We start from the raw sequence: 23,485 nt of genomic DNA on the forward strand, positions 1-23,485 counted from the left end.
TAAGGTGGTCTGGGAAGATTTCACAGAGGATGCAATGCTTGAGCAAGAATCTAGAGCATGAATAAGAGTGTCCTGGGCGGGCATGTATTACGCTAGCCAGACAGAATAGTCTATTAAAAAAACCTGAGGCTTTAAACATCATAGCACCATCAAGGTTCATGAGAAGGTAAGAAAAGTAGTAGGCAAAGTGGCTGGAGAAAGAGACAGTGTGGAATGAAAGAAAGGGCATGCGCTTTGAGTCAACAAGACTTGGATCCCACTCATGACTCCATCGCTGACCAGCTATAAGAGCAGATTTCTTTATCTCTATGAGCCTCAGACTTTGCATCTGCAAAAAGGGCAAAATAACACAACAATAGTCCCCTCTTTTCCATGGAGCATATGTTCAAAGATCCCCAGTGGATGCTTGAAACCACAGATAGTGCAGAACCCTATATATACTAGGCTTTTCCTATGCATACCTATAATAAAGTTTAATTTATAAATTAGGCATGGTAAGAGATAAACAATAATAAATAATAATAATATAGAACAATTATAACAAAGTACAGTAATAAAAGTTATGGGAATGTGATCTCTCTCTCAAAATATCTTATTGCACTGTACTCACCCTTCTTTTTATGATGATATGAGATGATACAATGCCTTTGTGATAAAATGAGGTGAGGTGAGTGACATAGGCATTGTGACATAGCATTAGGCCACCACTGACCTTCTAACTATACATCAGAAGGAGGATCATCAAGACATTATGATGTCGTGTCTTCCACCCATAAATTTAATGTCTTTTCCATGTTAACTAAGCACTTGTCATGCACAGTGGCTGTAACCTTTGCAGTTTGAGGTGTGACATCAAAACTAGCATGAATTCCTTTTTTCTTCTTCACAATTTCGCAAATAGAAGATTTGGTCTTACCGTTGATCTCAGCAACCTCAGATACAATTTCTTTTCTTTCCTTATGAAGTTGAAATGGTCACCTTTTCACTTAAAGTATATACTTTGTGGATTCTCTTTGGTATATCTGAATGTGCAGTATCACTACTCTTGCACTTTGGAGCCATTATTAAGTAAAATAAGGGTTAGTCAAACACGGCCATGATGGTCAATCTGATAACCAAGAGAGATGGACACTTAGTGATTAGTGGGTGCAGAGCATCTACAGCATTGGAGACACTGGCCAAAGGGATGATCCATGTCCTGGGCGTAATGGAGCAGGACAGTGAGAGATTTTATACTACACAGAATGATTTAAAAGTTATAAATTGTTTACTTTTGGAATTTTCCATTTAATATTTTTGAACCTAGGTTGATCGCAGGTAACTGAAACAGTAGAAAGCAAAACCGTGGATAAAGGGAGCTACTGTACTACCAAGAACAAACAGCTGCTGCTTAGTGGGTGGCACAGAAGCGGTAGCCCCTGCATAACGTCTCACAGTGGGCTTCGCAGGCTTCACCAAGTGGGCCAGGCTTTGTCTGGAAGGTTGTGGGGTTTCGGGCTGGATGAACGTGGGTCTCAGAAAGAACCATTTGGGTGGAGGTCAGAGCAGTCAAAGCTGGCATCCTTTGACTGTTTCGGTATTCCCGGGAGACAAGGGTGAGGGGCTGAACCACTGTTTGCAGTTGTGGGGACTCCAGTGAAAGGATCAAGTCAAGAGATTCGGTGGGCTTGGAGGCAAAATCAACAGTCATTTGGTGAAATTTAAATGAGGTGAGGGATAGAAAAGGGAAACTGAGGGAGAAGCCTTTACCAACTACAATTATACAGTTTTCTTTGTTACGTTTTTTGTTTGTTCGTTTTGGTATGGATTAAAGGGGGGAAATGGAGGGTACAGAGTAAGCATACAATGAATACTCATTATTACTGAGTTTTCTTTCTGGAGGAAAACCTAGCCCATCCCCCCTCCTTTCCAAAATGAAAAGCTGAGTCTCAAAGAGGCAAAGTCACCAAGACTATGGGTGGCACTAGGGACGGGGGTGGGAGAAGAAACAAATATTAGGGATTCCTTGGGCCACGGAGCCAATGACATTGGTTCAATAGCCTCATGTATGAATAACTGTACAGTTTAGTTTTTAAAACCATGTTATGTGCTATTTCAATTAGTTTTAAAATGTCATGTCCTGCAATACGGTACATGAACTCCTGTATGAGAGGCCAGGTGGCATCAGGGGCCAGGCTACAACAACTGCTACTGAGTGTCTAGGAGGCTACAACTGCCTCTGGAGGGGCTGACCTTGAAAGTCCAGAGCACTGAGTGGCAGCAGTCATGCTTCACGCAGACTTTTCTGTCAACTCCATGCTACCAGTCTCAGAACTGAGAGCCATCCTGCTCAGCTAGGTGGCCAGGCAGATGGGATAACTGAGAAAGAGCAGGCACACATATGTGCCCACGGGAGCAAAATGGAAAGCCGTCTCTATTTGGGTGCTCTCCAGAGGCTGGAACTGTGTGTGTGTGTGTGTGTGTGTGTGTGTGTGCGCGTGTGCGCGCGCGCACACGTGAGTGCGTGTGTGTGGTGTTAGGGGCCGTGTGTTGGGGAGGAAGGAGTAGGAGTGCTGGGAAGGAATATAGGGGTCTTTGTACACCAGGTGCAGCAGGTGAGTTCACTGTCTTTCACTTGATTCTAGCTAAGCAAGAAGCCTCCTTCACTGGCGAAAGAGCCAGCTAGGGCCTGCCAGGCTGGACCCAATATCCCCTCTGGTTTCAACGGGCGGTGTGCACCATCAGGCTCTGCCTGCTGGCCCCGTACCTCTCCAGCATCCCACACACAGGCTCCCCAAGCCTCGCCCTGCCAGAGCCACCCACACTTGGCCTATCTGATTGCAGGCGGCAGTCCCCAAGCCTAGCACAGGCTGGCAGGAGAAGGCTTTTGACTCCCTCCAGTTTGATACCCTCCAGCTGTCGCTTCCCCTCCATGCCCGCCATTTGGCAGCGTGCGGCCCCCACCCCCAATGCAGTCTGGTCCAGCAGGCACAGCTTAAGTTTCCACAGAAACTCTGACTTTTCTGGGGTTTGGAGAAGGCCAGGCAAGGAGGGAGGCCGGGTGGTTTCGGCTGGCCACATTTCCGATGGCTGTTGGCTTCAGGAGCCCCTCCCCTCCCACGGCTTCTGGCAGGGTATGGTCACCGCCACTATAGAGGCTTGGCAAATTCTGGAAGAAGAGGGTGGGGTACGCTATGGGTGGTTCCTATTCCTCTACTTCCTGAAATCCGGAATAACAACAATCACACTTAAATGTCGCTTTTAACCTTTCAAAGAACTTTCCAAATTTTATTTCATTTGACTCAATCTTCATGATTTCTCTGTAAAGCAAGCAGTATAATTAGGATTAATCCCTTTGGCCAAAGGAAGAACAGAGCCCAGAGGGAGTGAAATGACTTGCCCAAGTTCCCACGACTAGTTAATTGGCATGGAACCTGAGGAACCTTCCTCATGCCGTATCGCCACCCACACACTCTTCAGGTGGCACAACATATCCCCAGAGGTCTCTGCACTTTTCTTATATCCCTTTGCATATAAGAACCTAGAGGTACCCCATGTAGGAAGCACATGGGCAGCCTCACCACATCTGCCTTCCCTTCTCCGCCGAAGAATGAAGCCCCACCTAGACCTTCTGGAAACACGCGCTTTGTGATCAACTGTGTTCTGGGCAAGTCTTTTTCTTTATGACTTTGTGCTTTTCCATAGGGGTAACAGGAAATTTCAAAGGGGAAAGGAAATTAGAAAAGATTGGGAAGCATGGGGGCAGAAGAGGAAAAGGTGTACACCATGTGTATGGGCTGCAGGCAAGAATTTCTGGAGCTAGCTCATACATGCCGACCTCTGGGCAGTCTCTTGTGTGGACTTACTGACTTGACCCCAGTCTGGCTTGAGAAGAGAATGCCTCCAAGGGCAACCTGTGACTACTCACACCTAAATCCGCAGGACCAAAATCACTGGATCCAAGCCTCTGCTTCTGTGCTGGCCCATCCCTACCGCCGCCCCCTGCCCCCCAGTGATGAGTCTGAATCCTAGTGTTAAACATTTCCGGGCCTGGAGATGCCTTAACGATCTTTTCCTAGGTATCTAGGATCTTGTGGTTTTGATGTGCTTCCTTGGGTCTAGCCTCAACCATTCCTGCTGCGTTTTTAAAAGGCCTCTTCTTCTGCTCTCTGTGGAGAAGAGCAGGCATGGTGCCAACAGGCAGGAAATGAAATCACGGCTGCTGGTTATTTCCCCCTCTCCTTTCCTCTCCTTTCCTCCCTCCTCCTCCCATCCCCCTACCGCCCTTCCCTCCTTGGGGCTGCTTGTCAGATGTTTCCGCTGTGATGAGCAAAGCCTGTGTGTACAGTGCCTTTATGTGTTATAGATTTTTGCCATAAGCCTTCAGGCTTCTCCTTGCAGCCCTGACAAGGGAAATCCCGTAATGAAGGATTTCACGGAGCTCCAAAGGCCAGGAGAGGCTTTTCTTTCCATCTGTCATTTTACTTCAAGCTTTGACCTTTCTGTTCCCATGTAAGGCGGGATCAGGAAGAAGCCGGGGCTGTGAAGTGAATGTCTGGGTTGAGATGGTGGACCGGGGCCATGAGTGAATGGAAGCCAGGGGTCTGGATGACTTTAAGTGGGGAGTGAAGGACCACAGCGCACACCGCAGGGGGTGCGGGTGAGAGCAGGGTGGAAGTAAGAAGAGTTTAAAGAAAGGAGAGGGCCTCCCATTAGAATAAGTTCCCACATACAAGTAGGACGCAGAACCTCCTAGGAGTTCCCTGTCTAGTCATCCCTCACCAGACACTCAGGAGTGTCATTTTTACCAAAGAAAGTAGAGGCTTTAGATTCCCCAAAATTTGGGTTTAAAAATAGTTCTACCCACTTGCTCGTTATGACTTTGGGCCAGCCGCTTAACCTCCTTAAGCCCCAGTCTCCTCATTTGAAAGTTAGGAGTAGTAATGCAGACTTCACAGGATTGCTCCACGGATGGCACAGGGCACTAGTGCTCAGCATTGTACCTGCAAACAGGTAGCACGGACTCAGCGGTGGCTACCGGCACTTTCAGATGAGAAGAGGACCTCAACACCACCTGGAAGATAACAGGAACCAGAAAGCCCTCCTTGGCCTCTCCTGCCCGTCAAACTCCCCGAAACTCTCCAAAGGCGCCTCACCCCAGGACAAACAGCCCATGGGAAAGCAAGCTGGGGCGTTGATGCCAGCGAAGGCCATCTTCTGACCAACTTTCCCATGTCATGTCGATAGGGAGGCTGAAAAAAAAAAATCCCAGTCGCCAAGGCTCCACGACCAACTACCCGCCCTGCACGGCTGTGAAAGGGCAAAGTCTCCAAGATGCACAAGGATTGTGATTGTTTGAAATGTTGGTAACATTTCATCTTCCCAGAGACCTTGTTCATTTATCAGGGTTCTTAAAACCCTTTTGTTCATAAACTTGTGGTGAGCACAGAAAACATTCTATCTAATATCAGAGCACAGCTGTTCCGCGACAGAGAGACTTAGGGAGAAAGCCCTTAAAACAAGGAAGGGGGGAAATCCCACCAGGGTTACAAACATGGGAAAAGCGACCGGGGGCAGGAGGACGGCCTCCCGAGCAACAGCTGCCTAACAAGAATATGCTGTTCGGGAAGTGTGAGAAAAAGCATCACCACACTGACAGTGGGCCTCCGAGCTCTCAGTAAACACTGTGACCAAGGCAAGCCCCAGAGCTGGGCTCCTCCTCTCTGTAGGGTTCCTGGCAATCGAGCAGGAGGCCCCACCAGGGCCCTTAAAAATGTTTGAAGTAGGTGTGGAGCCCTGAGTAATATCTTCTTAAGGGCCAGTGTGGCTGGGAAAAAAAAGTCTAGTGGAAAACTCTGTCCACCCAAGGCCACAGAAGACCAGGAAATATTTTCTAAAAGGGCTTTGATTGCTCCTGAAAGCACAAGACAGACTGAGCAGGGCCAGGCCAAGCCGGGGACTGTGTGACGCTAGCCATTGGCTGTGTGAGGTTGGGGCAGACAGGTCCGGAGTCTACGATTTATTTGCAGCTCTTAATTATTTAGTCGGGATCTGTACCGAACTTCATGAATTCATATAAAGGATAATCGCGTCGATGTTTATGAGCGGTCTGAATAGGGGGAGAAACCACATCCACGTTTACGAAATGTCTGAAGAGTAGAAATTGTTAAATGTAATTTCATTTCATATTTAAAAGGGAAAAAAGATAAGTCAATCAAGGTAAATTTTCAACACTGAAAATTATAGCTACCTGGACTTAGACACTGGTATATTATAGAAGTTATGAGCATGCGCTCTGGAATCAGAAAGACCTGGATTTAAATGATGGTGCTGGATGACCGAGAAAAACGTTTCAACATCCTCATTTCTGGGTTTCCTCATCGGCAAAATGAGAGTAAAGGAACCTACCTCACAGAGTTGCTTTGGAGTTATGTGAGCTACTACACAAAAGTGTTCAGAAAAGGCTGGGAACCTATTGAGCCCCCACAGAAGTAAAAGCTATGACTGTAATGAGGGGGGGTTATAATGATATTTTGTGGCAATAAAAAGGACCCTGGGGTTGTCTTAGCTTGACCACTCATTGGATCCTGTAACACTTCTAGGCCTCACTTTCCTCTATCTGAGGCAAGTTATACCTGTGTACCCTATCTGACATGAATGTTGTGGGTCAAAGAATCATATGAATCATAAAGTTGTACATAAATGTGATCTATGATTATTATAAAGTACCCTTCTTCGCAGTGTTATTTCCCCAGTCAGCTAACATTCTAATGCAAGAACTTTGAATGATCAGCTTGTCATTCTAGCTGATACCAGACCAGATCTCCCACTTTGTTTGGATTGTGATTCTAACAAATCAATTGTGAGAGAGAGACAGAGAAGCAGACACTCAGAGAAATTTGATGATATTAAGGAATTATTAATTTTTGTTAGTCGTGATAATCATATTAAATACATATGAGGATTCTTACATGGTTCCACATGGAGTATTTATAGAGGAAGTTACATGATGTTTGGATTTACTTTAAAATCATCTGTGTAGGGGGGAACTAGGGATAGGTATAGATAAAAGAAGATTGGCCATATGTTAATAATTGTAGAAGCTGAGTGAGGAGCACATGGGAACTATTTATATTATATCCTCTGCCTTTATGTTTGAACATTTTCCATAATAAAAGGAAAAAATAATACAAAAAAATCCAAGAGGGGGATCAATGATTAACTATCTGTGATGGCAGCTGAGGACCAGGTAGAGTCAGATATTTCAGATACAAGGAGATGCACGGTTGTGAGAGAAAGCTGGAAACTGGACAGCTCGCCACAGATAAAGCCTTGTGAAGTGACCAAGTTTCTCCAGGCTGCTGTTTCCTCCCTGTAAAGGAGGTGAGACTCGAATGCTTTTCTCAGTCTTCGCATATGATTTTTAAGGACTTCAAAATCAAGTATGCTTTGCCTATTTTCTGAATGGAATATATAAATCTCACTCTCAAGTGAATGAAACCATTTAAAATGTACCAGACGTGCTCTCGATTTAAAGGAGCACTGTGAGAGAGCATCTCGCTTTGGCAACAAATCTTTTGGTGAAGTCTATACCTTCTTCCCCAATTTATTTGTGGCTTCTTTGTGATAGTAAAAGGTTAATTGATGAAAACATACAGAGTTTGGAGATGTTTTTCCAAAGTCCACTTTTTATGAGCTGAATGTTAACTTGAAAAAAATCCTCTATGTTTCAATTCTCTATACAAAGGAATCTCTCACAAACATGAGTCTACTTTCCCTTCTTAGCAAGCACAAAGAAATGGACACCACCTTCTTGGTGATCTGAGTCAGGGTTTCTTCTGGCTTGAGATCACCACTGGGCATCAAGTCTTACTGTCCAGGACTGGAGATGTAGACAGAGAGAGCAGACATCAAGTCGAGCCTAGACTGATGCCATGGCATCTTCTGGAAGGTACATTTTCAACATTGATCCTTGTAAGAGTCAGTTTTAACCTTATAGTCTCCTACAAGTAGAAGACAGAAGAAAGCAGAGCAGTTAACGAAGTGTTTCTGATCGGCCAAGTCAATTAATCTAGGTTTTAGTGAAACGGGTTGGTGCCCCGAACCCCTCATTCCCACCTATTTCTCATGTTTCTCTTTTCTACTATGAGCTGTTTACTCACTTCCGACACCAAATGTATGGACTTTTTCTCCACACCAACCAATTCTCCAACTCTCTGGGTACCAACTGCGTGTCCTACAATTCAACTCAACTCTGACACTAACTACGTGGAATTAACAAAGCCCCACAGGTTAAAGGCTCAGGCCCCGAGGCCATCCCCACTTTGGATGCCACCCACAAGCCCCATGTTGTCACCTATACTCCTGACTGACTAGCTAAAAATTCAGCGGTTCTCACAACACCCTCCTCAGGTCTGATAATTTGTTAGGGTGGCTCACAGAACTCAGGAACAGTTTACTTACTATCACCAGTTTATTTTAAAGGATATTAGAAAAGATAGAAATTAACAGATGAAGAGGTACATAGAATGAGGTCTGGAAGGATCCTGAGTGCAGGCGCTTCTGTCCCTGTGGAGTGGCATGTACCCTCCCAGGCAGGCATGGTCCATTACATCATTGGCCACTGGTTATTAACTCACTCCCCGGCCTCTCACCCCTCCCCAGAGGCTGGGGGTGGAGCTCACAGTTCCATCTCTTTAATCATGTTGTGGTCTTTCTGGTCACCAGCCTCAATCCTCAGACTTTCTAGGGGCCCACCAAGAGTGGCCTCATTACAAAAAAAGACCCTCCTAGCACTTCTATCATCCAAAAAATTCCAAAGGATTTAGGAACTGTGTCAGGAACAGGGATGAAAGCTATATCTATCTATCTATCTATCTATCTATCTATCTATCTATCTATCCATTTTTTTAAATTCACAACTACCCTAAAGTCTTGGAATAAAATTTTATAGGACACTGCCTACAAATCTCACTTCTAAGAAGTACACGATTCTGTCTGGCAAGAATTCAATACTATTTTGTCCTCTTGAAAGCACCCCAGCTCACTGATCATTGAAAACACAGACCATAAACATCTTCGGACATTCAATAAGCCAGTATTTATTAGTTTATCTCTGACTTGTCCCCCGCTTTGATGCCTGGGGTTTCGACATTTGTGTTCAAGTCTCATCTTGCTCCTTAGCTGCCTCTCTTTCCTTCTCTGTGACATGTTGATAATAACAACATGGATTTGCAGGGTCGTTGGGAGGATTAAATGAGATAATCCCAGAACAGCAGTTACAATAGTGCTTGTTACACAGTAAGTGCTCAGTAAGTGTTATCTGAGCATCTGAGAGATGTATTCATGCAAGAATCTGCTAACGCCGAGAGACACCATACCCAGACAGCTGGCAAGACATCCAGCATCCAAGACCAAATGAATGGCAGAATGGGGTTATTATGGGGAGAGTTCCAGGGACCGACTGGGCTGGCTTTCAGAGTGTCTGAGGCTAATATCACCCGAGTGACTGGTCTGAGCCTCAGTCCACTGGGGTCCCCTACGCTGAATGAACATGGACTGGCTTGGACCTCAGAGTACCTAGGCTTTCTGTTCCCTGAATAGAACTGTGAGTTCTATGGGTATGTGGGGATGGTAGGTCAGAAAGGGCTGCGCGAAGGAGGTGGCACTGGAGCCAGGGCTTTAAAGATGGATAGGGTTTCAGAAGGTTAGGGGGCAGAGATGATAAAGAGGTCAGCTTAAGGATGGCCTGTCTCTTCTCTCTAGAGGCACAGGCCCATGGCCACCTCTCTGTGGGCTGAACACTGGACGCTGTTGGGAATGTGTGTCCCTCCTTCTCCCTGAAATCCCTTGTTGCTGCCCAAACAGAAACCTACTTTTTCTTGCCTGGCTCTTGGGAGAGCTGCTGCCTACACCCCCTATCCCACAGAACAGCCCTTCTCAGATCTGAAGCCTGAGGCCATGCCAGCCCTTCCCTCTGGCTTTCTCTCTCCCAAGGACCATGTTCTGCTGGTCTCATAGAAGCCGCGACTCGTCTTCGTATGCTGCCCAGCATGCGGGTGCCAACCCACGAGCAGGCTTTGAGGCCTTCCCTGGCCAAAGCCCAGGCTTGTGGCTGCCGTCTCATCACCCTCTCCACCTCCCTCCATCTCCAGGGCTGCAGGGACGTGGTCACTGGCACCCTTTCCTAGCTCAGCTCAGACTCCCTTCTCAGTACCCTGGCATCCCACTCTGGGCCATCACAGGAGGTTTCAAGTGAAAAATAAGACCCAAACTGAAAAAGGTCTTCCTATTTTATCACAAAATATAAGCAGTAAAAGATTATATAATCCCAGCTCTGCACTTCCCAGCTGCGAGAACTTAGGCAAATTATATAACTTTTCCTGTGCCTCAGCATAGGCATCTGTTAAACAGGAATAACAGTTATCCTATCACAACGCTGTTCTGAGGACCGAATGAGTTACTGTAAAAGAAGTATTTGAGACAGTGTAGACAGTGTAGTACAGAATGAGGGCATCAGTAGTATTATGTTGTCACTGTCATCATGGTTAAAAGGGCAGGACACGGACACAGGAGATACCACTTAACCTCTCTGAGCTTCAATCTTCATCTTCTTGAAATGGAAATAGAAACAGTACCTACTTCATTCAATTGTGGGAGGATCAAAGAGATGCCCCAAGCTCACAGTTTCCTGTTAATGATTTAGCACCATACTTATAGTAAATCAGAAAAAGGTTTGCATAAAAAAAATTTTGAAAGACAGAAAGGAAGGACAGGAAGGGAAGAAAGGAAAGAAAGAGAAGAAAGAAAGAAGAAAGAAAAAAGAAAGAAAGAAAGAAAGAAAGAAAGAAAGAAGGAAGGAAGGAAGGAAGGAAGGAAGGAAGGAAGGAAGGAAGGAAGGAAGGAGAACGGTAGAAAAAATCTGGCTTGCAAAGTAATGACTAAATGCATTAGAGATCTAAGACCTGCAAACCAGCCTCCCAAATGCAGGCAGCTGCAACACTGCCTGCAGTCCGCAGCCCCTCCAGAGAATGGGGGACAGGCTTGCTTTCCCTCACCATGCCTAGCCAGGAGTCTTGCACAGCACAATCACTGAGGTAAATCAGAGCTGAATAAATACCATGTTTAAACATGTCTACCCGACCCCCAGGAAACCAGGAGAGTAAAAAGAATCTCATAGAATTTTTCTCTACTTGCTCACCCACAGAGTTCCACCATCTGGGAGGGGGGCTGCTGTGGGTGGCACAGTTAGTATGAATCAGCCACATGACTTTGAATGCAGTGGTCAGGAGCCCAGGCTTTGGCTTTTGAAAGACAGCAGTTCAAGTCCCATTTCTGCCACTGGTTGGCCGTGGGATTCAGGTAAGTTTCTGACTCCTTCCTGGACTCAATTTCTTCCTTCATAAAATGGGGATTGTGAAAATTACCTCACCATGGAGTTGTGAGCATTGAAAGAATTCTTTGTAAGACACCTAGGACAGCATCTGGTAGGTTTTAGTGCTTAACAAATTTCGGTCACTATTACCAACCCTGGATTTCTCAAACTCCTGAAAAGAGCAGGGCATTCTGTTAGGGAAGTAGTTTTTGGGAAAACCTAGTATCTGATTAATTTTTCTGGAGAAGGGTGTGGCCATGGCCTGAGCCCTGGAATGCTCCTGCTCAGTGGCTCAGCATCACTGACATGTGCCCATCCTGCTTTGGGGTCAGCGTCCTCCTCTGGCTGCAATTGTCATTCCCGTCACCATGAACACCCCTCCTTCTTCAGAGATGTGAACACTTGCATTGTTTCTTCCAACCAATGGTTTCCCTCTGGCCTGTGATTGGTACCCCTGAGATTCCACTGCAATCCAGGCATGCCAACTATGTCAGCGTGACTCAAGCTGTGTGAGGCTGACATCCACATGGCCCCGTAGAAGGCAGGCTCCAGCGAAAGGTTATTTGGAATGCTGCTGAATGTTTGATGTCTGTCAAGTTATCTTTTTGGGGTTAAGCCATTAAAGTCGCATCTGATGTTTTATGGAACAAACAAGATAAACTACATGTTGAAATTCATGGGGCATGAAAAGAATTTTTATGGATGTAGACACTGTGGCAACTAAAAGTAGGTTATTTTTTTCCCCTAAAACTTTGTAGTTTTTCTTCCACATAACTATTTCCCTTGGATTCAAGGCATAAACAACCCCCAAAAGTGAAGCATAGAGACTGCAATAGGAACCGATTCAGTAAAACCTGGGGGGCTACTGGATCACTTATAAAGAACATGAATCTATCTACTTTGCTCATATCATCTCAATCAGAGAGCTATCTCCTCTGTTCTTAAATTCTGTGCCGAAACTTGATCACACACCCTGAAGAAAAATTCTTTTCCACGCAAATCTGAATCCTTCCTGGGTGCTTTTTAGTCCATGCCCCTGGCATCTCTCCGCCTCTCTCCTCCTTCCCTGCTCCCTTGAGGCAACCAATACTCCAGATACTCCAGCCACACCACCAGCTCCTGGACCTCTGAGCAGACTGGGCGCTTTCCACTTTTGTTTGTAGGCTTTGTCTCCTTTGCCCAGAGCACCCTTCCTTTCTACCTCTGTTACTACTCATCCAACCAAATGGGCTGACTTAATCCACCTGAATAACTAGCACGTTGCCAGGCAATGGTAGAAAGATGAGCAGACCAAGCATCGGAGCCTTCCCATTCTTCAACCTCGGACTCAAGTGCCACCTACATCCTCCATGCAGACTTCTCAGTCTCAATCCCTCAGTCTCCCTCTTCCTGCACTCCCAAAACATTGAGGTGACTCCTTTCTTCCTCCCTCTTATATTAAAGTGAAAGCTATGTGTGCATATGTCCGTTCCCCTATAGACCATAAGGTTGTTGAAGACAGGGACTTCAAAATGTTAATTTTCTATCTTGGACCACTTAATTTATAGAATCAAGACCTCAATATTTTTCTCTTCCTCTGCACATTCGAATGCACAGGGGAGCAAAATACAATGATGCTTGATGGAACAGTATTTATAAAAGCAAAAAAATTGGTGAGGAAAGGTATCCAAATGCCTATTAATTATAGGAAGTGGTTAAATTATGATATATAATTTTACTGAAGAACAGTCTTCTCACCCCCATGATTTTTAATAAAAAAAAAAGGTTAAAAAATCAATTTGAATTCTTAAAGACCCAAAATAAACTTGTGGTTTGATTGGCAAAAAAAGAAAGAAAGAAAAGGAAGGAAAGAAAGAAAGAAAGAAAGAAAGAAAGAAAGAAAGAAAGAAAGAAAGAAAGAAAGTAAAAGAAAAAGAGAAAAAGAAAAAACATCCTGCACTTACAATGAATGAAATAGATCTATGTGTGCTGAGATAAAAAGACTCCTAGAGATTAGTGTTAACTGAAAAAAATCAAGTTACAGAACAGTATGTTTGACATGATCCTGTTCAGGTTTTTAAACTCTTATTCCAAAAAAAGAAAAAAGCCCCAAAGTAAAGCTCTCTCTGATGTGATGAGAAGGCGGTGGGTTATCTGAAAATGTTGGATAGTGAGAAATCATTAAACCAATCATACATACTTTAAATACTTCTTTGAAGTTAACATACATTTATTTATCAATTTCTCAACATTGGTCCCAAGCCTATTTTTTAGCATGGGTCTGATAGAGTTTTACATCATCTTTTCCATGTAAGCCTCATCCATAATGCATTGTTTAAGAGTTCTATTTTTATTTTCTGTAAAGTGCAGTGAGAATTTAAAGATGGTGATACAATAATTTGAGTTCAAGATTCTGAATTATGATATGTAGCAACAGTGCAACTTACACAACTTAAATAATCTTTCTAAGCATCAGTTTCTCATCTATAACTCAGAGGATAATAATTGTAGCCATAGGTAACTGAGAGGAAAAAAAGATAATTCTGCATGTACAGTGCCTAGTGCTCAAGAAGGATTACCTAATCAATGAAGCATTTTACTTTCCTATTATTATAGCACAGTAAGAAGGTGAAGAAGCAGCATAAGACCACCTTACCTGGCACTCTGGCCACCTTCTCTTCCTTCCTCAAAGATGCTCAAAGTCCGTAGATCCCAGGAAGAAATGAATATCATGGCCTGAAAAGCAGGTGAATGAGAACCTGCTGTGTGACAGGAACAGGTGGCATGGCAACATGGAGCTCGGTACGTTAGTACTGTCCTTTTCCAAAGGACATTACAATCTAATGACGAAAGATTGAAATACATGGGAAAGTAATAATAATAATAATAATATATAGTATTGATTAGTATATTTTCAGCTGCAAATGAAAAAAAAAAACCCAACAAAGTAGCTTAAATACTATATTTTTAAAATTAGCTCAGCCATGGACAATTCCAGAAGTTGAGGGAACTTCAAGAGATACTTGATCAGCCTTCTGGTTCTAGTCCTCTTTGATTTTCTCAGCTCTGCCTTACTACATATGTCAGCTTTGTTCTCACTCTGGCTTCCTGCTAGTAAAAAAAAAAAAAAAAAAAAAAAAAAATGGCTCTAGCAATTCCAGGCTTCACATCTAAGACCATATCATCGAACTTCAGTCCTGAAAGTCCTTCTGGACTAGTCAAATTCATGTACCTATATCTCTAACTCAGTCACTCTGGAAAGATGAATGGAATTAAGTTGATCAGGTTGGGCCAGTCAGGGCTTACCCCTAGAGATGGCAATGGAGTCAATTTATTGAGTGTTTCTTTCATGTACCAGGCGCTGTTCCACTTGCCTTTACACATTTATCCTCACAACAGCCCTAAGAGGTAAGTGCTGCTAGCATCTCTAGTTTGTAGTTGAGAGAATTGAGATCCAGAGAGGTCAAGTAATTTTCCCAAGGTTGCACAGCTAATATGTATTAGAGTCAGATTCATACTTTGGCTCTCTGACTCTAGACCCTTCATTCATAACCACTAAACCATAGTCTCCCACAACATCAGTCCTAAATGGGGGGGTGGGGGGGTGGGAGGGTACTTCTTGATGTATACTACAGATGATACTTGCTGGATACATTGAGAGGGAAGAAAACTTGGCCAGGCTGATGTGATGATGGAGAAAGCAGGGCTTGTGGTAGGTCTTAAGCAAGTATGGAAAAATTAGATCTAGTGAACTTTCAGACACAGGAATCACGTTACAGCAGAAACGAAGGCAGTGGGGTCAGATAGCTACCAAGTCTGCCACTTACATATAAGCTGAGTGATCTTTTCCAAGTTATTTGACTTCGCTGAGCCCACAGGTGAAATAAGAAGCCATCAGAGTGAATCAAAGCCCACGGGGAGATGGTAAAGAGAGAATATGGCAGAGAACGCAAACCTGGAAACCCTGAAACAGACCAGGAAGAGTCAAGCCAAATCCTATGAAAAATGTAAGGTCCTTTGGGAAGGAAGGTAGAAAGCAGGAAGCCCACAACCCATGGCCTCAGTGTATCGACAAGTCTAGAGCAATTCTATAGCATCCGTACCACTACCAGCTAGGAAGTAGGAAAGAAGCGGATAAAGATGAAGCCTTGGGAACTATAAGAATATCTTAATAAAGACAGCTCCATGCTCCACGGAACAAGCCTGATCCCATCTGCTCTCAGAAGTTAAGCAGGGTCGGGCCTGGTTAGTACTTAGATGGGAGACCACCAAGGAAAACCAGGTGCTGTAGGCATAAGAAATTTTAAAATAATAATAATAATAAAAAGATAGCTCCTTACAATCACCCAATTCTACAGCTAGATGGGACAGTGGACAACATATAGTACAACCTGCTTATTTACAGATAAGAAAGAACACATTTGATATAGAGGCACATTTGACACATTATATAGAGAGGCTTGTAGGTAAAGTGTCTAGCACAGTGCCTGGAAAATAGTAGGTGCTCAGCAGATTGTAGTTCTTATTATTTTTTGAAGTGACTTATTCACCTAAGTTCTCAGAAGTTGGTTAGTGAACAAAAAACATTTTAATGCCCAGAGTAGCTTTTTTCCCTCTTAGCTTTTTTCTTCTATGGCAAATTTGAGAAGGAGAATGCCAAACACCACTGAAAGGAGGAAGAAAGAAGAGTTATTTAGTTTCTCTCTCACCCATAGTCAGCAACTCTCCTTAGTACCCAAAGTAGGGGAAACTGTGATAGAATAAAAATGTTGGAATAAGCACTAAACAAGGCATTTGGAAACCAAAATTATGGATGGTGGTCTGCCATTAACCAGTTCAATCATCTAACCAGCGTGGGCCCCCGTTTACTCATTTATACAATTAGAGATTTGGAAAAAGCAATCTGTTTCATTCCAACCCTGAAATTCTATGAAAGTAGCTTCTGCTCTTAACATCACAGTAGGTTTCTTTATAGGAAAACATAATTGAATTCTAGGAAAAATTTTATAGGGCAAAGGTCACGTAAAAAAATCGAAAGCGAGAAAACATGAGAGTTGGCTTCAAATATCTGAAAAACACTCTATTCACACAGCGGTTAGACTTACTTTGTGTGAGGCTCTAGTTGGCAGAAATATGACCAAGGAATAAAAGTGACAGAGGTAGGTTTCTGTTCAACACAAAACATTTTTTTTTCATGCATATTGGGGGCTCTTTTATTAGATATAGATATGTTTATAACTGTCTTCCAGATGAATTGACTCTTTGATGATTAAAAAGTGTTCTTTTTCACCCTAGTAACAATTTTTGTCTTAAAGTCTATTTTGTATGGTATTAGTATAGCTACTTTAGCTCTCTTTAGTTAGTAATTGTGTGATATATATTTTTCATCCTTTTACTTTAAACTTATTTGTGTCTTTGAATCTAAAGTTTGTCTCTTGTCTATAGCCATGCCACCTGAAAGAGCCCGATCTCCTCTGATCTTGGAAGCTAAGCAGGGTCTGGCCTGGTTAGTACTTGAATGGGAGAGCACCTAGGAAGACCAGGTGCTGTAGGTGTTAAAAAACAATGAATAAAGTTTGTCTCTTATAGACAGATATAGTTGAATAATGTTTTAAAAATCTATCTGCCAATCACTTCTCTTTGTAGTGTTTAGTCTATTAATATTTAATATATTGCGGATAAGGTAGGATTCACATCTGTGATTTCGCTATTTGTTTTTTCTATGTATTATGTCTTTTAAATTTTTTTCATTAATATTTGCCTTTGTGTTAAATAGTATCATCTAGTGTGCTATTTAAATTCTCTTGTTTCATTTCCTTTTTTAAAAAAAAAAATCTTATTTTCTTAGTGGGAGTCTTGGAGATTACGATTAATATCTTAACTTAAAACAATCTAGTCTGGATTATTAACAAATTAATTTCAATAATGTATAAAATTTTAGTCCACTACAGCACTGTTCTCCTGTACAGCACTGTTTGTGCTATTATTGTCATACAAATTACTTCTTTATGCATTATAAGTCTATCGACACAGTTTTATAATTAATAATTTATGTTGTTGGCTTTTAAATTAGAAGAAAATTGTTATCAAAAAACGACATCTATATTGTCTTTTATATTTACCTATGTAGTTACATTTATCAGTGCTTTTTATTTATTTGTGTGGATTTGAATTACTGTCCCATGTCCTTTCATTTAAACAATAAGAACTTCCTTTAGTATTTTTTTTACAGAGAAGGTCTGCTAGCAACAAACTGTTTTTATTTGAAAATGTCTGAATTGCTCCTTCATTTCTGAAAAATAACTTTGACAGATACAGAATTCTTAGTTGACAGTCTTTCTCTTTCAGCCTTTGACCACTGCCTTCTGATCTCCATGGTTTCTGATGAGAAGTCAGCTAACTTATTAAACTTATTGAAGATTCTTTATACATGATGAGTTTGCCTTTTTTCTTGCTGTTCTCAAGATTCTTTGTCTTCTGAAAGTTTGCCTATGATGTGTATAGGTGTGACTGTCCTTGAGTTTATTCTACCTTGAGTTTGTTGAGTTTCTTGAATGTGTAGATTAATGTACTAAAATAAATTTGGAAAGCTTTCAGCCATTACTTCTTCAAATATTCTTTCTGCCTCTTGCTCTCTCTCCTCTCCCTCTGAGATTCCCATTATGTGTATGTTGCTATGTTTGATGCTGTTCTACAGGTCTCCAAGACTGTTCATTTTTCTTCACTCTTTTTTCTTTCTGTCTCTCAGACTGGATAATCTCAATTGATTTATCTTAAAGTTAGTTGATTCTTTCTTCTGCTAATTCAAATCTGCTATTGAGACTCCTCCCACTCCAGTGAATTTTTCATTTTAGTTATACTTTTCTACTCCAGAATTTATATTTGGATCTTTTAAATAATTTGTCTCTTTATTGATATTCTCTATTTCTTATACTTTAATTATTTAGACATGATTTCCTTTAGTGTTTTGAACATCTTTGTATTTTAAATAACTGATTTAAAGTCTTTGTTTAGTAAGACTTTATCTGTAATATCTGGGCTGCCTCAGGAATGTTTCTGTTGGTCACTTTTTTTCCCTATGTATAGGCCATACTTTCATATTTATATGTTTCATAGTTTTATTGAAAACTCAACATCTTAAATAATATAAGGTACTAATTCTTCAAATCAGGTCCCCCTATACACTGCCAGGTTTGTTATTACTGTGTTGTTGCTGTTTGTTTACAAAATGACTTTTATGTACTAATTCCATAAAGTCTTCATTCTTGGTCATGTGCAACCACTGAAGTCTCTGTGAAGTTTGTTTCATGGTCAGCTAATGATTAGACAGAGATTTCCTTAAATGCCTTCAACCAATACACTTCCTAACTTTTGCCAGGGGATTCTATGAACGCGTGCATACATGTGTATGCCTTTAGCAATCTGGTAGGCAGTTTACAACTCTGCCTTGACTATCACTTTCTGTTTGCATAGGGGCTCAAGGTACAGTAGCAGTGAGTAAGTAGGGCATTCTCAGATCTTTCCTGGGCACGTGCACATGCATGTGACCTTCTAAATTCCCAAAAATATGTTGTAGCTTTTTAAAGCTCTTATGGACAGCACATTTCACAATGTTTCATCTTAATATTTTTAGATAGCCTTTTGTTAATCCCAATTTTGCCATCTCATGCAGTTGAAATGTTAAACAATTGCTGATGATTGTTTTGGACAAACATGCTGGAGATAGGACTGTTCTCAGAGAGCAAGCTCTGAGTCAGGTCAAATAATGACAAGCCCTGAGAATGGAGCCTTTCCAGAGAACTGCTAATTAAGTCAAATAAGGACATTTCTCTGCCTTTTAGAAAGGCACAGAAGTTTGGAAAGGTGATGGGACAAAAGGAAAACATATTTGGATAGGCAAGTTATAGGCAGTGGTAGTCTGGTAAAAAGCAGGGCACCCAGTCTAAAAGTCCAATTTAGGGAAAATCATTAAAACAGAAATGAGCAATAAGTAGTAGCTAAAGCCATTTAGTGAATAGAACATATTTGTGAAACAGAATATAATATTGACAGAAAAACAGCAACAGGACGAATGGGAAAAATGTAATGATACAATGTAAACGAAAAGAACCCATGCCTGGTCTTGACTTCTTTAGTTTCAGGAGTGAAGGAATACTGTTTTCATTCCAGCACTGCCCCTGCCAGGCCGTGTGATTGCAGGTACGCGTGAGCTGCTGCCCTTTAGTTTTTACAGGAAGAAATGGAGTTTACTTCCCAAATCTTAATTATTTGCATACAACCTTCCTGATGTTTAAAAACCATATCTATATATCACTTCCCCAACTTATTTAAAAAAGGATTCCTTTTTAAAACAAATACATTATATTTGTAAAATTATGTTTGTTATGTTACATTTTTTTCTAATACTCATTAAAAGAAAGCTCAAGCCATTAAAATACAAAATATTCCTCCATGTACCAACTACCTCACTTTGGTAGACAATGGATTCAATGTGTAATGTTTCTTCCACTTCTGGAACTGGGTAAATGGGTTTTCCCTTGTTCCTTCTACTCATATTGCCTCTTACAGTATATGTCTCTCTGAGGACAAGGTAATTTGGAGTTTAGAATGAACTGGTCTGAGATTAAGCCAGCAGCCACTAAGTAACTGACCCATGGCGGTGGTAAACAGTGGGTAAGGACATCCCACAGTTGAGATCTGGCACAGAAATGTCAATACTTTCATAAAGTATATGAAATACATTAATAATTCCATCAAGTCCTAGAGCTGAACTCATTCTGAGAGAAAAGAATAGAGTTCAAAAATAAAAATAAACTCCACTTGGCTTTCAGTGCTTACTATATATGCTAGGGCACTGTGCTAAGCCCACTACAAACCTTTGCTCCTTACAACCACTCTGCTAGGTAAATATTATTCCTATCTTACAGGTGAGGAAACCAAGGCTCAGAGAAAAGAAATGACTCATCAATCCCCTCATAACATCCCTAATGAATTAACCATGGTCCTTTACTTGATCACTGAAGGTAGCTCTTACCATGTTGGGATGGATTGCAGAAGAAGTTCATTATATGAGCAGAAATATGTTTCTTCCTAATGTTTTATTAGAGACACTAATTTTGTTTCTTGGGGCCCCAGTACACAGATGAAGTAAGATCATTCATAGTTTAATTAATCTAACTTATAAATTTAATTCACTCAATTTATAAAATGAGAAAATGGAATGTAAGTTAGGGTTTTATACATAAAAGAAGACTCCAGAAGATAGAATAACCATTTTTTTTCCTATCTAGGCAAGTACATCCTTAAAGGTACTGGGGGATGCTTGCTCCAGGAAAATGGGTTAAGGGGAGTCAAATGGCAGCCCATGGGCCTAGTGTGTTTTGCTGTAATGACCTTGATTGTCTGCAGGTCGTGAAGTTGCTCCACGTTGCTTTCTCATTAAGAAGGATACCAGTCTATGGCCGTGCCACCCTGAACAAGCCCAATCCCATCTGATCTTGGAAGCTAAACAGGGTTGGGCTTGGTTAGTACTTGGATGCGAGACCACTTAAGAAGACCAGGTGCTATAGGTGTTTAAAAAAAAAAAGAAGAGGAGGAGGAGAAGGAGGAGGAGGAGGAAGAAGAAAGGAGAAAGGAGAAAGAAGAAAAGAAAGAAGAAAGAAAGGAGAAGTGGGAAAGGAGAAGGGAGAGGAGGAGGAGGAGGAGGAGGAGGAGGAGGAGGAGGAGGAGGAGGAAGAGAAGAAGACCACACTCTAAGATGGGTATCAGTGAATTAGTCAGGATCCAGAGGAGGACAGCCTACTAGTGAGGGGCTAGTTTCCAATGGAGTAGCCAAAGAGAAAGGATAGTCCAGCCGGGAGGACAATAAAGGGGATGGGATCCTCGAATATCTGCATAAGTGAGGGAGATGGCTAATTCTGCTTTATTTCAGTGGCCAGAGACAGCATTTGTGGGAAGAAATTACCAGGAAGCAGAAAGTTTGGGACCCCTACTAGCTGAGTGATGTTCAATAAGTTATTTGACCATCTGTCTTTCAGGATCTTAACAGCACATGGTTCTTGGGAAGGTCCTCTGAGTCTAAGACAAAGGATCTGGCTCGGGCCCACCATCATTAAGTAGACACCAGTGTTACTAAGCTTAGATGTTAATAAAGCATCCTTTAACCTAAGAAAACAACATATAAACTTACAATTGATAAACAATAGGGTTACCTTACAGGACACAAGTTCTTTATTAGTAGAAATGTTTGAGTAACGGCATCCTCTTATCTGTCTGGGATGTTTAAAAGGGGTTCTTCTGTGATAGACAGGGGAGTGGGTTGGGAGACCCTTTCAACGCTAAAATATTGTACTCTCATACAAGTCTTCTCCCAGGTTACACAGCGTGTGGCATAGTGGGGACTAGAACCCACCTCCCCCAATCCTAAGTCCAGGGCTCTCTCCAGGACACCATACACTATGCATTTTAAAAAATTGTATAGAACACTGTCCAGAACCAATCCCAAATGTAATTATTTATTAATTACTACAACAATTTTCTCTTTCTCAGTAGTCACTCTTATAGAAAGAAACATGTCTACAAACACATATATTTGTAAGGTAAATAACTTATATCTAAGTGGATTTTCTTGGAGTACAAAGAATCCTGATGCATGAAGTTTCTCACATGTTCAAAGCAGTGAAACGTGAGGAAGAAAAGTAGGGCACAACAGAAACCATTACTTGCTTGTTCCTAGTTATTAGGACATGTCAGAAAGCAAGGAGGGATGTCTTATTTAAAGGTGAAACTCTGGAAATCTGCTTTACTCCCTTTTCACCAAAAAAGCCACCTAATGCTCCATGAGTTCCATAGAGCTCAAAATGAGCCTCATTTAGAGTCCCACAATGGCTCTGAGCTGTTACTTAGTCACTTAAAGAAGGATCTGCCAATTAAGGTTCATTCAAACCTGTATGTGCTCTAATGGGGGCTGTGTTTGAGTCGTAGGAATAAACATTGGGTTAGCTTAACCTATGTGCTGGGATTGCCTTAAGCACCCAGGAACAGTGCTATATTCCATATGTTTTTACATTCCAAGTATTTTTGAAGACTGCCATCCTATTCTTTTGTGATAGGATAAGGAAAACAGCAGTCTCCATCAGCCGACAACAGGCATCAAGTGCCCACCAACAGAGGAAATGAACTTACAAGGTTTCAGTCCATAATGAGTTAATATCTCCCAGATACCTAGAATGAGAACATACCTAAATCCATAATTTAAGAATCATTATGTAAAACATAAAATATATAAAAGGCACTATAAGATACGACTCCTATTTTGATGATGATGATGATGATGATGATGATGATGATGATGATAAACCCATTGGAACTTTACAAATCTAGAGCTGAAAGGGAATTTAATGTCATTTACAACACCTAGCTAATTTTGTAGATTAGGAACTTCAGAAATGGAGACATTTAAGCTATCACAGTGCTGGTTGATAACAGACTGGAAACCAGAATGTGAGTATTCTAACTTCCAGCCTAATGCCATTTCACCAATGTGATGCCAATGACAAGGACAATACTTTCTGCTCAGCTTTAAGACTTCTCAGCTCATAATCAGAGGTCTATATTCTGCTCTGTCAATGTGTAGGTGACCCAGGAATGGAAATGAGCTTCTCTGACATCAGCTTCTCCAACCAAAGGAGTGAAGCACTAATCAATACCCTGTCAGATTCAGGGTGGGTTCATTCAGACAAAAAACAGATGCTCTGGGAAATATAGCTACTCAAAGAAAGAAATGCTCTCAGAATGATGGATCAAGAAGCTGCTCTATCTTTGGCTACTTTAAAAGAACTAATAGCTAAATCCCAAACATGTGACCCAGATATCCAACCAATTAGTAGTTCTAATAGATTATTAACAAGTTAAGAACATAATTTAAGAACGTAAAAAAAATACTGTGCAATTTAAGTAACAATTACCTGCTTAGACTGAATTTTAAAGAGAAGGTAAATTTCCACGTCCCTGTTTTAACAGAGGTTGTGTAAGATGGATAAAATATTGGGCATCTCATTCTATGGCCTTTGTTCCTTGTTTTTTTTTTTTTTAATTTATTTTTTAAAAGCATTCACTTATGGTATATTAATTGTTTCCCATGCTTAATCACTA

The 23,485-nt window shown here is 41.6% G+C and overlaps 1 long non-coding RNA gene and 2 pseudogenes across 1 annotated transcript in view; 2 read left to right on the forward strand and 1 right to left on the reverse strand.

Annotated features, from left to right (window-relative positions):
- Positions 1-4,288: 4,288 nt before the first annotated feature.
- LOC107513451 overlaps positions 4,289-23,485 on the reverse strand; it is a 29,262-nt gene continuing 10,065 nt past the window's right edge. Inside the window, exons 2-3 of the long non-coding RNA XR_004955586.1 lie at positions 13,989-14,172; positions 4,289-7,982 (exon numbers count right to left, since the gene is read on the reverse strand). This is a non-coding gene — a long non-coding RNA (uncharacterized LOC107513451). The remainder of the gene's footprint in view (positions 7,983-13,988; positions 14,173-23,485) is intronic.
- Positions 16,770-16,887, forward strand: LOC118614237 (annotated as a pseudogene).
- Positions 20,786-20,904, forward strand: LOC118614600 (annotated as a pseudogene).

The sequence above is a fragment of the Rousettus aegyptiacus genome, unplaced genomic scaffold (assembly GCF_014176215.1).
Source record: "Rousettus aegyptiacus isolate mRouAeg1 unplaced genomic scaffold, mRouAeg1.p scaffold_m13_p_2, whole genome shotgun sequence".
Lineage (NCBI taxonomy): Eukaryota > Metazoa > Chordata > Mammalia > Chiroptera > Pteropodidae > Rousettus > Rousettus aegyptiacus.